We start from the raw sequence: 12,227 nt of genomic DNA, 5'->3' as shown, positions 1-12,227 counted from the left end.
AAGAACCTACTGCATGGCATAGGTTGATCTACTCAATAGTGTGTAATGACCTATATGGGAAGAAAGAATGATATATTTATATGCAAAATTGGTTCACTTTATGGTACACCTGAAAGTACTACAACATTATAAGTCAACAATTCTCCAATAAAATAAAATTTAAAAAAAAAGAACAATAGGAATCCACCATGGGGTTTTAAGGAGGGAGAGGTGGCATCATCAGATTTGCTTTTCTGAAAGATGCAAGTGCTTGCCATATGGAGGAAGCAAAGGGGTATACAAAATCTGTGAATAATAAAGGGTGGAATCTGAGTATGTCAACTTCCCGGAGGAAAACATGGCCAGGATGGAATCTCCAGTCTGTGGAAAGTAGAGATACCAACAGCTTGAAGGGATCTTAACAGAATATTTTAGTAACTTTTGAAATCTCTGGGATTTCCTGCTGTGGTGCAGTGGGTTTAGGATCCAGTGTTGCTGTTAAGTCATAGTTGCAGGTAAGATTCAATCCCTGGTCCAGGAACTTCCATATGCCAAAGGTGTGGCCATTAAAAAAATTTTTTTTCAAAGCCCCCCAAACAGAAAAACAAATTGTGGGTCCCAAACATAACCATTAAATGTCACCAAGTGAAGCATCACCAGTCTTCCCAAAGGAAAATAGGTGGTCGCTCAGTCACTGTGAACGTAAACTCATCTTGCCTAACTTTCCCAGAATTCATGTGCCCTGATGAAAAGTTAAAATGCATTCTGCTGTTTCCTGAGAACCTTGGGGAACACATTTTAACTAAATACCCTTCAACAGCTCACAACTTGGAGTTGCTATGTGTAATTCCCTGTTTATAAAACCTAGTTTACCCAGATGCTCCTTGCTCAGGTAGGAGCTGCTTCTCACCTCCCCGCCTTTCTTATTTACAGATGAGCAATCTCCTTGGTGGCCCCTGGCAACGGTACCCCTCCACCTCATGAAGGAGATGCCAGCCTGATATGTCATCTGTGTTTTGCTTCGGCCTGAATTCTGGGAAGTGTTGCCATTTCCCTTCCTTGAACATTTGCTTTGAAAATAAAGAGAGGATGTTCATCTTCCCCGAGAACCTCCCAGGGCGTTCCTGCCTGTCCGTCATCCCCCTGCCTTGGGAAATTCCGTCAGGCAAACATGAGCTGAACTGACCATGCAGGTGGTTGGACAGGGAAGAAGAGGAGCCGGAGGAAAAGCCTTTTGCAGAATCCTTTCCCCCTTTGACACCCAGGCAGTGGTTTTAGGAAAGTAACTTGTGTTTACTAATACCCATGCACCAATTCAAGCGGATTTCCATACCATGCTCAAGGACACTGAGGGGCATTAAAAAGCCTGGTAGTTGGGCATCCAGGTTCTGGGTCTGGCTTGGCCAGTGAGCAGCTCTGTGACCTTGGATGAGTGTCTTTGTTTCTCTGGCCTCTGAATCCTCAACTGGAAGATGGGAGCATTAAATTGAATTACCAGTGTTTTCATTTTTATTTTCAATCTTTGAAAATGACATCCATATTGGTCCAGGCCCCTGTGTTTGAAAAATTTTTTGACTTCCATACATTCTGAACTTATTGAGAAAGCTTTCATTTCTCTGTTTTATTCACTAAAGCACATGCCAGAGGGTCTCATCAACATGGTCCCAGTTGTATATCAGACTGGCCAAAGAAAACATCATTGTAAGGACATGTGGTTGCTTACAGGATGTTAGAACTTTTGAAAACAGGTTGCAAATCTCTACTGCAATATTCAGAGACCCTTACACATTGCAAGGATCCTTCCCCTCGAAAGAAGAGTTCCCACTGTGTAGCAGGTTAAGGATCCAGTGTTGTCTCTGCAGGGGCTCAGATCACAGCTATAGCTCGGATTTGATCCCTGGCCCAGGAACTTCCATATGCCGTGGGTGCAGCCAAAAAAGTTTTTTTGGAAGGATCACAAATGTAGGAACAAATGAAGTAAAACATCTTTCGAGAAGCCAGCTGTGTCCACTGTCCTGAAGCTTAGGCCTGAGGAGGTAGAACCACAAGTCCTTATACTGAGGGAAAGAGTGTCACAGAGGCTGGAAAACCTGAGCTAGACCTCTGTCTTTCTTCTCTGTTGAAGGAGAACCATTCTGTGACTCTGGCTGACATCTATCCATGCTTCCTCTCCATTTAATCTCGCCAGTCTCCATATTGATGACTAGCCCAGACCGCTCCATCAGCTATATCCAAAATGATGAATATCAAGAAGCTCATTTATCTTTCTGAGGGATGCATCCACCAACTTCCTTAAAACTTGTGATTATGCTAGACCTCAAAGACAGACAAATGGAATTCTTTCTCTATCTCCACTTTGTTTTCTTCATACACGGATTGTCTATCATTTTCCAGGTATACAGTAGGTATATAACACATGCTTGCTGCATGTATGAATAAATTAACCAACTCAGGTAGAAGAAAACTCTGTTAAATATGTCCACACTTTCCATGCCCTTGAACTCTCTCTTATCAACCCTGTAAGGTAGGGAGCAGTCTTCCTATTTTACAACAGAGGAAACTACATGGTTAGGGTCATACAACAGGAGGTGGTGAGGCTGAACTTGAGTCCAGGTCTTTGGCCCACAGCCTTGGCTGATGCCCCCAGGGTAGTCCCTCATGGATTTACATGGATTCCTTCATCTGGCATTTCTGGATGAGCTGACCCTGCCTCTTCTCCCTCTCCACCCGCCGCCCACCCTGTCCATTTTGCCACCATCACCCAAGGGCACACCAGTCCTTCTCACTGTAAGGCCCTCCATCACCTCCCCTTGGAGACTTTACCCAGCTGCCTCTGGTCCTCTCCTCACCTCCCTCTGAACACCTATACCTCTATCATGCAAAGGGCCTGCCCCACCCCGAAATGTCAACGCTCTCACCCATTAGCTGGGTGGTGTCAGGCCAGTCACATCCCCGTCGGGGTTCCCGCTAGTTAGGTGGAAGTGTTTAACTAGCAGCTTTGATATCAGTCCCTCTAGCAAATACTCCTGATTCTCTCCCCTCCCTTTCTCAAGGCTGCCCTGTCCTTTGCTGAGCCCTCCCTCAGCCTGGGGCCCAAACACTCCTCTTTCCCAAACGACTTCTCAAATTCCAGTTCCTCAGAGGCTTCCTGAACCAAGTCACCCAAGAGGGCCATTCTCAGCCCTGTGACTCTGGCCCAGAGCTCACATATCTCTCACTGCTGGAACCACAAACTCTCAGAGAAACACACGGTGTCAGGGTTAATGAGCACCTACCTGCTGTGGCAGGCCTGCTTGTGGTTCTTCATCCTTGGAAACTGGACACAGATAAATCCATCCCTGCATCACTACACCTGAGTCACTCCAGCCAATGTAGGAACAGCAGGTGATGTTACATTTTCCCCCTATTAGAACTGGAGAGGTCCTTTTAAAACAAGTGGTTCACGTTATCTCCAACTCCTATGCCCACGTGACATATGAAGAAACCAAGATTCCTGAACCCCTGGACAGAAGGTTATAACCAAGAACAAGAAGGATGGTAAGGGACAGGCCTTTTTCTTGGGGACTGATGGTGGAGGTATTTGACTGAAGGCATTCCTTTCTCTCTCGTAGGATAGGCTGACCAAAGATCCACTGGGCCTCTCATGATGAATGCTATTACCAATGGCAAGGCCTGTAGCTTTCCTGTCCCTGTTGGCACAATCATTCAATTGCTCAAAAACATGGTGCTGAAGTTCCCACGGTAGTGCAACAGCTGCATCTCTGCAGCTTCAGGACGTATGTTCGATCCCTAGGCCAGGGCAGTGGGTTAAAGATCGGGCATTGCCAAGCGGTGGAGTAGGCTGCAACTGTAACTCAGATCTGACCCCTGGCCTGAGAAATCCATAGGTTGCAGGGTGACCAAAAATGAAAAAAAAAAAAACCCAAAAAACAAACGAATAAGCAAACAAAAACCATGATGTTGATGAGAGCACTGTGGTTCCACCCCTTTCAGACTGATTTCCCCGAAATAAGGGCTATAATTTAACTTCTGGAAGAGAAACAGGAAGAGAAAAATTGTTAGCCAATTATTTCGGTCTAATATCAAGTACTCCCATGGCCATGTGCATGCACACACATGCACAAAATATTCTGTCCCTTTGATTAAACTAATTTTATGTATTTTTAATGATGCATTTTTAATGATGAGAAACAATATCCCAAGGCCAGTGACGGGGGACAGACCTTCCCTCTTCTTGCCTGCCTGGCCAGGGTGGTGCTGAGTCAAGTTCAGGGTTTGGAGTCAGAGGAATTAGGACCAGGATTCGGCTTTAACCTTGACTCACTGTTCAACCTAGGGCAAGTCCTCTGTTTCCTGATCCATAAAATGGAAACACCACACAGCTGTTCACAGTAGTATCATGGGCAGCAGAAGAGGAAAGTCTGCGAAAGCTCTTCCCAGACTGTAAAGTGCGGCTCGAGGAGAGGTTATTCATACCAGAATTTTACTCCAGGGGTCTCCTGGGAAACTTTCATGGGGGAGCCTGGTCACATGGATATACATGCTGCTGCCAGTTCACCTTTCCCCAGAGCAGATACGCCCACATCACCTGCCCATGAAGAAGGCCACAGCAGCTGCCCCAACCTGCTGCCCAAGCTCCTTCACCAACATCTATAACCTTCCAAGGACTGACCCTGCTGACCAGCCTAACCAGCCAAACCAACCCTGTCATGTTTACCCAAAAAGCTTTCTCTCTGCCTACCTTCTCCCCACCCCCAAAATGCCCCACCTGCCCAGTCTCCACAGCCTTTGCCTATCAGAAGTCCACCCATCCTTCTAGGTACAATTTTAATGCCACTTCCAGGAAGTCTTCCCTGATTGTCCCTCCCCACACACCCTCAATAGAAGGGGTTTCCTCTCCTCTGAACTCACCTCGTTGTCCCTCTTTTACAGGGTCTATATTCTATTAGAGCTAATTTGAGCACATTCTCTCTGTTTTACCAAATTTGGAATTCCTCAAGACCAAGGTCTCTGTCCACTGCCCCCCACCCTGACCCCAGGCCCTTGCACAATTTCCAGCACCAGCAAGGGTTGGGTGTGGAAGGGATAAATGAATGAATGTACCCCTGCTTCCAAACACAAAAATCACCAGCAAAACTGTCAACTGAGCCCAGTTTTCTCTCCCTGGGTATGGGTTTGGTAAAGAATGCTGCATCTGGAACAGAGACAGAAGGGACATCAGCAAGTGACCTAGGCACATCAACCAGTGGGGCCCCCTGGAAAGTGGGTAACACAGAGGTGGTGAGTCAATTGGTAATCCGAAATCACATGACATATGCATTGACAGTTTAGTCAAGTAACCACAAAATCCAGGACATATTTTTAAAAGGCAGTCAGAGTTGGAGGGCATGTCTAATAAAAATCATAGCAATCGTGAACTGATTTAGATTTTTTTATTGTTTTACACCTATTCTTCCAGGATGTGCGAAAGCAAACATCCAACACCAAAGGGAGGAGCTGGGAGCGGCAGCAGGAGGGCTGAAAACATTCTAGTCTGGGAACGGAAGTTCTAGGCCAAGCTCTGCAACTAATTGGGTATGTAGACATGTCAGAAGAATGTCCTTGTGGTCCCCTTCTCTCCTCCTGTAAATCACAGTTGGAGCAGGTGCTCCCTCCTGACGCTCAGATTAAGGAAGGTGCGCGGTTCTCCCACCTGCCAGGGTCTTGCACCATTTCCCACTGACCGCTAGCAAAAGACCCTCTGGGTTTACTTGAACATGGGTCAATTTCATGGGGGCACATTATTGGTAAAAGCAAGGTTTCCTGATGACGAGTGTGGAATGGGAGCCCCGAGAATAGAGAAGGCTGCCTTCAACACATGACTCTGTTTTGGTTGCCACCACCCCTGTCTATCACAGGTGGTTGAGTCCCAGTCAGGAGTCCTGGACCGGGGGTCCTTTTTCTGGCCATGCCCTCGGCATGCAGAAGTTCTCGGGCCAGGGAACGAACCTGCACCACGGCAGGGATAACGCCAGATCCTTAATCCACTAGGCCACCAGGGGACTCTTGAGGTGGGGTTCCCTGCTCTGCTGTCTTGCCTTTTGGAGGCTCAATTTCCCCACCGAGAAACTGAGACAACACCTTTGAGCCAGGGTCTGGTGCTCATGCATTAGCTGAGCTGGCCGCCGACACCCCTTGGCTGTGGCCCAGAGCTCAGCGGTGGTGAGCAGCCATCTGCAGGGGGTGGAAGAAAAACAGGAATGCCCCCCACCCCTCTGCCACCCACGCCCAGTGCAAACAGTCCTCACCCCTTACAAGCAAGTAATTAGATGTTCCCAGGGTGGCCTGTAAATTGCTAACTTCTCTCTTTGGGAGGTAAGACAGGAAAGAGATTGCTACCGAAAATTTCTCTATTTTTCTGTCTGTGGATGAGTGCATTTTGAGAGATAGCCTCTGTGTGTGTGTGTGTGTGTGTGTGTGTGTGTACCAGCACCCTCCTCTCCAGCCCATGACTTACACAACTGGGTATTTACACACCAGATGATCCCTGCAGGAAAAGGCAAGTCCCCAGCTGCTGTGGAATTTTAAGAGATCTCCCTGGAATGCCCTTCTGGGATGTCTGGTTCTAATTGCCTCCGTCAGCCAGTGCTGGCGAGCTGGCAGAAGCAATGAGAGGTGAAATTAAACAGATTCCAGTTCACATCAGACCCCCAGCCTTGCCAGAGCTCCCCCACCTTCCCATCCCAGGGCTGGAAAATGATGGTGGGCATGCTGGAAAGAACTCTAGACTGGAAATTGGAAGGCCCAGATTCTTGTCCCTGTGCTGCCACTGCCACCCTGCCCTGGGTGGCTTTGGACCCAGCGTTTCCCTTCTCCAGCCTCCATCTTCCTCATTTGCTGAATGAGTGGTGAGGACCACTGGCTGGTCTCCAAGCCCTCTTCCCAGCCTCAGATTCAGGGACAGTAATGTCAAGTTCTCGCTGCAGAGTCGAGCGGCGGGGAGGGGGCTGGACTTTCTTCTGAACTTTAAAACCGGATGCTCTGCATTTTTAGATCTTTACGAAGAACAGGGGAAAGAGAGAGGATCTCGTTCCCACCCATTATAACCCAGCCCCAGCCCCAGCCCCATTCTTTCCTTGCTCCTTGGCTCTGGGTCGGGATGGTGGAACCCCAGCCAGAGAGGAGACGGGCATCTGCAGTTCCCTAGTGCCCCCTATAGGCCCAAAGGACAATCGCGCTGAAATGGGAGTTGTCCCCGGGGCCACCTGCACCTCAGCCCCCCAGGCTTCTTCTACTGCAAAGCCTCAGGTTTTAGAAGCAGAAGATTCAAAGAGTCCCCTAAGTTGTGGGGAATTTATCTTTTTAGCCTACTGTTTTGAGGTTCAGATTAAAGCCATTGGACTAAAAGTCATAACAGGCTGGGGCCGAACCCCCTGTAGGTTTCCTATGGTGCATATAAGAGCAGCAGGAGTACCAAGCACCAAATACTGAAGGCTTCTGGTTCATACTCTGCTCTTACTCACCCCTCCCTGCCAGCACCCTCACCCCTAACCCTACAGTGGATGCTTGCACATCTCCAGTGCCAAGGAGCTCACTACTTTCCCAATCTGCCTATATATCTGGCAGGGATTCTGTATGATTAGTAACAGAGCCCAAATCACAAATCTGACTTCATCAAACTAGGGGTTTATTTGCTCACCTGAAAGATACCTGCAGAGAGCAGCAGGTCCACAAAATCACTGGGAGCTAGATTTCCTTCCAGATTCTTCCTTAGTCATCCTTCTAGCATGACTGCTTCATGGGCCTTGTGGGCCTAGATGATTGCTTATGTTCTCACCGTCACCTCTGCACCCAGAGAGGAAGAGGTGGGAGGGCAAGGGGCCCGGGGTCCCTTCCCACTTGGTCAGCCCCCCTTGAAGACCCATCTAATGCCTTGTGCTTGCATCTTCTGGGCCACTCCAGCTGCAGGGGTGCTTGGGAATGTAGTTTCATGGACCCTTCCCATAAAATCAGGGCCTGATCCCAAGGGACGAGGGAGAATGGACACTGGGTCCTCCAGAGCAAATGGCCGTACAGCCAGTGCCGGTGGAGAGAAGCTGTGAAGGGTTGTGCGGCACTGCAGCTGTCTCTTGAGCACACGAATCTCCCTCTGACTGCAGAGAGGACAGGAGCAAGCGTGCTGGCTCAGTGGGCGTACTCACATGCCCAGAGGGAACGCTCCACTCCCCACACTGGACCAGCTTCCTGCCAAGTCGGTGGAGAGAGAGATGGTATCTGCCACGATCCATCACTCTTTCCCCGTGACGATGCCAAGCAAGTAAAACCTCCCACTTCCTCTGAGCCAGGCCTCTCTGGTACTTTCCCTGGGGAGAACTATGCCAGCTCACCCACGAGGACCTAAGCCCAACTTCAGACACATCCACCTCGGCGCCTGCTGCCAGATCCACTCCTTCACTGCAGGTGCATGTGCCTTTGTCCCCTTCCCCACCCCAGCCTGGGGCCGGGTAGGGAGGCAGGAAGCTCCAGCCAACATTAGGATGTGTCCTCCATTCCTGGGCTTTCTCCCCTCAGGTTTGTTCTGCCGGGAGCCAAAGCCACTCGTCAGCAAACATTTGCATGTTTAAATTTGGTTTTTAAAATGGTAAACAGGAGTTCCTGCTGTGGCACAGCAGGTTAAGGATCCTAGGTTGTCTATGCAGCAACTCTGGTTGCTGCTGAGGTACGGATTCTATCCCTGCCCAGTGCAGTGGGTTAAGCATCCTGAGTTGCCACAGCTTTGGTAGGTCACAGCTCTCACTCAGATTTAATCCCTGGCCATGGAACTTCCATATACCCCAAGTGTGGGCTAATTAATTAATAATTGATTGATTAATTAAAAATAAAAAATAAGGGAGTTTCCGTTGTGGCTCAGTGGAAACGAATCTGACTAGCATCCATGAGGACGCAGGTTTGATCCCTGGCCTCGCTCAGTGGGTTAAGGATCCAGGGTTGCGGTGAGCTCTGGTGTAGGTCACAGACGCGGCTCAGATCTGGCGTGGCTGTGGCTGTGGCATAGGATGGCAGCTACAGCTCCAGTTGGTCCCCTAGCCTGGGAACCTCCATATGCCATGGGTGAGCCCCCCCCCCAAAAAAGACGATAAATAAATAAAATAAAACAATAAACTGATAGAGCAAGTAGAGCCTGACTTGACCCTGCAGCTGATTCTAGTTTTCTGGTCTTAGATGCCCCTGGTCCTTCAGGCTTGGAGAGGAGGCTCCAACTTGGCTGGTCGCTAGACCCCATACCGTTTGGTGGGTGTGATTGCCTCCTCCTTGGGAGAGCCACAACCTTTCCTCCCTCCTTGGACCACTACAAGGCCACTTTCCCGGAAAGGAAACTGAGGCACAGACAGGTTGTCCCTAACCCTGGACCAAGTGTGTAGGCAGGTGAAGGAAGGAGAAAACCCAGGAGCAAGCTGCATTGGGGAACCATTTTATAAATCTCCTAGGGGGCTTCCAGCTCTTCGCTGTGGTCTCGCTCAGTATTTCTTTTTTATCTCAACAACCATCGACATAATTCAATAACTGGGTCACCTGTTTGCGACAGTACACTGGCCTCTCTTCATACAGCATCATTTGACACAGGCTTCTGTTTCCAGCCCCCTTGTAGACATGGCCTAAAAAAATGCCTCCTCCCCCTTCCTCTCACCTTCATCTACCCGGTTCTCTCCTGAGACTGAACATATTTAAAGCGAGAGGCCCTTAACTGTACAGTTAAAGTGGGATTTGCCTTTAAGATGGCATTTCCAGGAAGGAACCACGTTTAAAAGCCAGGACCACCTCTCTGGGAAGGCGAGGGAGAGAAATAATCAGCTCTAATTTGTGAAGAACCATTTGTCATGAATGCGCTAAAACTATGTCTGTTTTAGATCTTGTCTTCAGGATAACAAAGGTATCACACATCTGTCATGGAAAGGTTCCTGGACTCCTGGGCTCTGCAGACAGCCCCTCAGAGCCCAGCTTTTCTGTTTCTTGGAATATACTTCAGCAAAGATGGCATGTCATTTACGGCATGTGATTTTTAGCACTTTCCTAGTTGATATTTTTTTTAATATATTTTTTGTGCTGTTCAAAGCTAGGTACTTAATATCTTGGCACACTTAAAATTCTAATAGCACATTGAGTTATCACTGCTTTGCAGCTGGAGAAACTAGAAAAAGGTTTAAAAAAAAAAGGTTAGGTGCATGCTCTATCTTCAGCTCAAGGGGGAAGCAGGAAGTGGAGTCCCATGGCTGCATCATACTGACAGCCTGGCTTCATCCTTGCTTGTCTGTGTACATTGAAATTATTATTGGGAATACCAGCCAGGTCTCTCCTTTCTCCAGAGCTCAACTGTCATGCCCCCAAAGCACAAGATTGGAGTAGCTGAAATGGAGCAGCCACTGGGTTTGAATAAATCATTTCAATCCCTAGATGATTTTCCTTATAAAGTAGGGGTCACATCCCCCCGAGATCTGTGCAAAGTCCCCTGAATTCCTGGAAAATGCGCATGGGGAACATAAACAAGAATGTATCTGCAGTAATCTCTTAACATCTACGGGGTGCCCATGGGTTTACTAAGCATTGACTGAGGGTTTTGAAACCTGGTGGCTCAGCGGGTTAAGGATCAGGTGTTGTCACTATAGTGGCTCAAGTCTTTGCCACAGGCACACCAAAAAATAAATAAATAAATAAATAAATAAACAAACAAAACCAAAAAATAAAACCAAAAACCCGGCATCAACTGAGGGTTCCATCTGCATTGTGTTTTGAGTGCACAGGATAAAGGTTCAGGATTGACTGCTGGTGTCATGGAGCAGATGAGGATGAATTTAAACATTAGTCCATAAACTGGAAAATATGGACCTTCAGGGGAAAGAAAAGGTGTAGAAGAGAGGATATAGTAAACTGACATTTGCATTTTTTTTATAAAAGGAAAGGAGTTCCTGCTGTGGCACAGTGGGTTAAGAATCCATTTGTGGGCATTCCCATGGTGGTTAACGAATCCAACTAGGAACCATGAGGTTGCAGGTTCGATCCCTGGCCTCGCTCACTGGGTTAAGGATCCAGCATTGCTGTAAGCTGTGGTGTAGGTCACAGATGCAGCTCGGATCCTTCGTTGCTGTGGCTGTGGTGTAGGCCGGCAGCTGTAGCTCCGATTAGACCCCTAGCCTGGGAACCTCCATATGCCATGGGAGCAGCCCTAGAAAAGACAAAAAAAAAAAAAAAAAAAAAGAATCCATTTGTAGCAGCTTAGGTCTCTGAGGAGGTGTGCGTCTAATCCCTGGCCTCGAACAGTGGGTTGAAGGATGTAGCTTTGTCACAGGTTCAGCATAGGTCACAGCTGTAGCTCAGGTTCAATCCCTGGCCTGGGAACTTCCATACACCATGGATGCAGCCATTACAAAAAGAGAGAGAGTGAGAGAAACAACTATGGATATACAGACACATATTTACTGGTATTATAAGCACAATGGATATATCTGGAGACATCGGTTACTAGAAGAGGGGTAACAGATGGTGGGAAGAAGGGGTAGGAGGGAGAATTTCCACTTTCTGCCTTTTGTCATTTTTAAAATTTTTTTGTTTAATTTTTATTTCTTTTTTTTTTGCTTTTTAGGGCTGCACCTGCTGCCTATGGAGGTTCCCAGGCTAGGGGTCGAATCAGAGCTACAGCTGCTGACCTGAGCCACAGCCACAACAATGCCAGATCCAAGCCGCATCTGTGACCTACACCACAGCTTATTGCAATGCCAGATCCTTAACTCACTGAGCAAGGCCAGGGATTAAACACGAATCCTCCTGGATACTAGTCAGGTTTGTTAACTGCTGAGCCATGAAGGGAACTCCCATTTTGTACTTTTGAATTTTAAACCATGGGAATGTATTATACCTATTTACAAAAAAAAAAAAAAAAAAAAGTCACAAGACCTAATGCTTCCTATATTCCAAGTGGCAGGGTTAGTGGCTCAGAGGCCTGGGAGGAGGCGAACAGGAAGAAGAAGGCACTGTCTCCACCATCCTGGCTGATGGTTGTGACGCCCGTGGACCTCCGACTGGGCACCTCCTGCTGTCCAGTGCCCTCCTAGGGGCCAAGGCCTTGTGTGTCCAGGAGTCAAGGTTCATGTTAGCTCTTCAAGCAAACAAAACAAAACAAAAAACAAAACAAAACAAAACAAGTACATCAGTTGCTAGCTGGTTGTAATGCCCTCCAAGCCAAGTAACAAGGCTTATGTCTGGGAACGTCTCTG

Source organism: Sus scrofa, chromosome 13, assembly GCF_054392235.1.
Source record: "Sus scrofa isolate SSC_HxYL_T2T_F1_AM1 chromosome 13, Sscrofa_HxYL_maternal_Yorkshire_Landrace_v2.0, whole genome shotgun sequence".
Lineage (NCBI taxonomy): Eukaryota > Metazoa > Chordata > Mammalia > Artiodactyla > Suidae > Sus > Sus scrofa.
The sequence above is the reverse complement of the archived record's forward strand: the minus strand, read 5'-3'. Positions refer to the sequence as shown.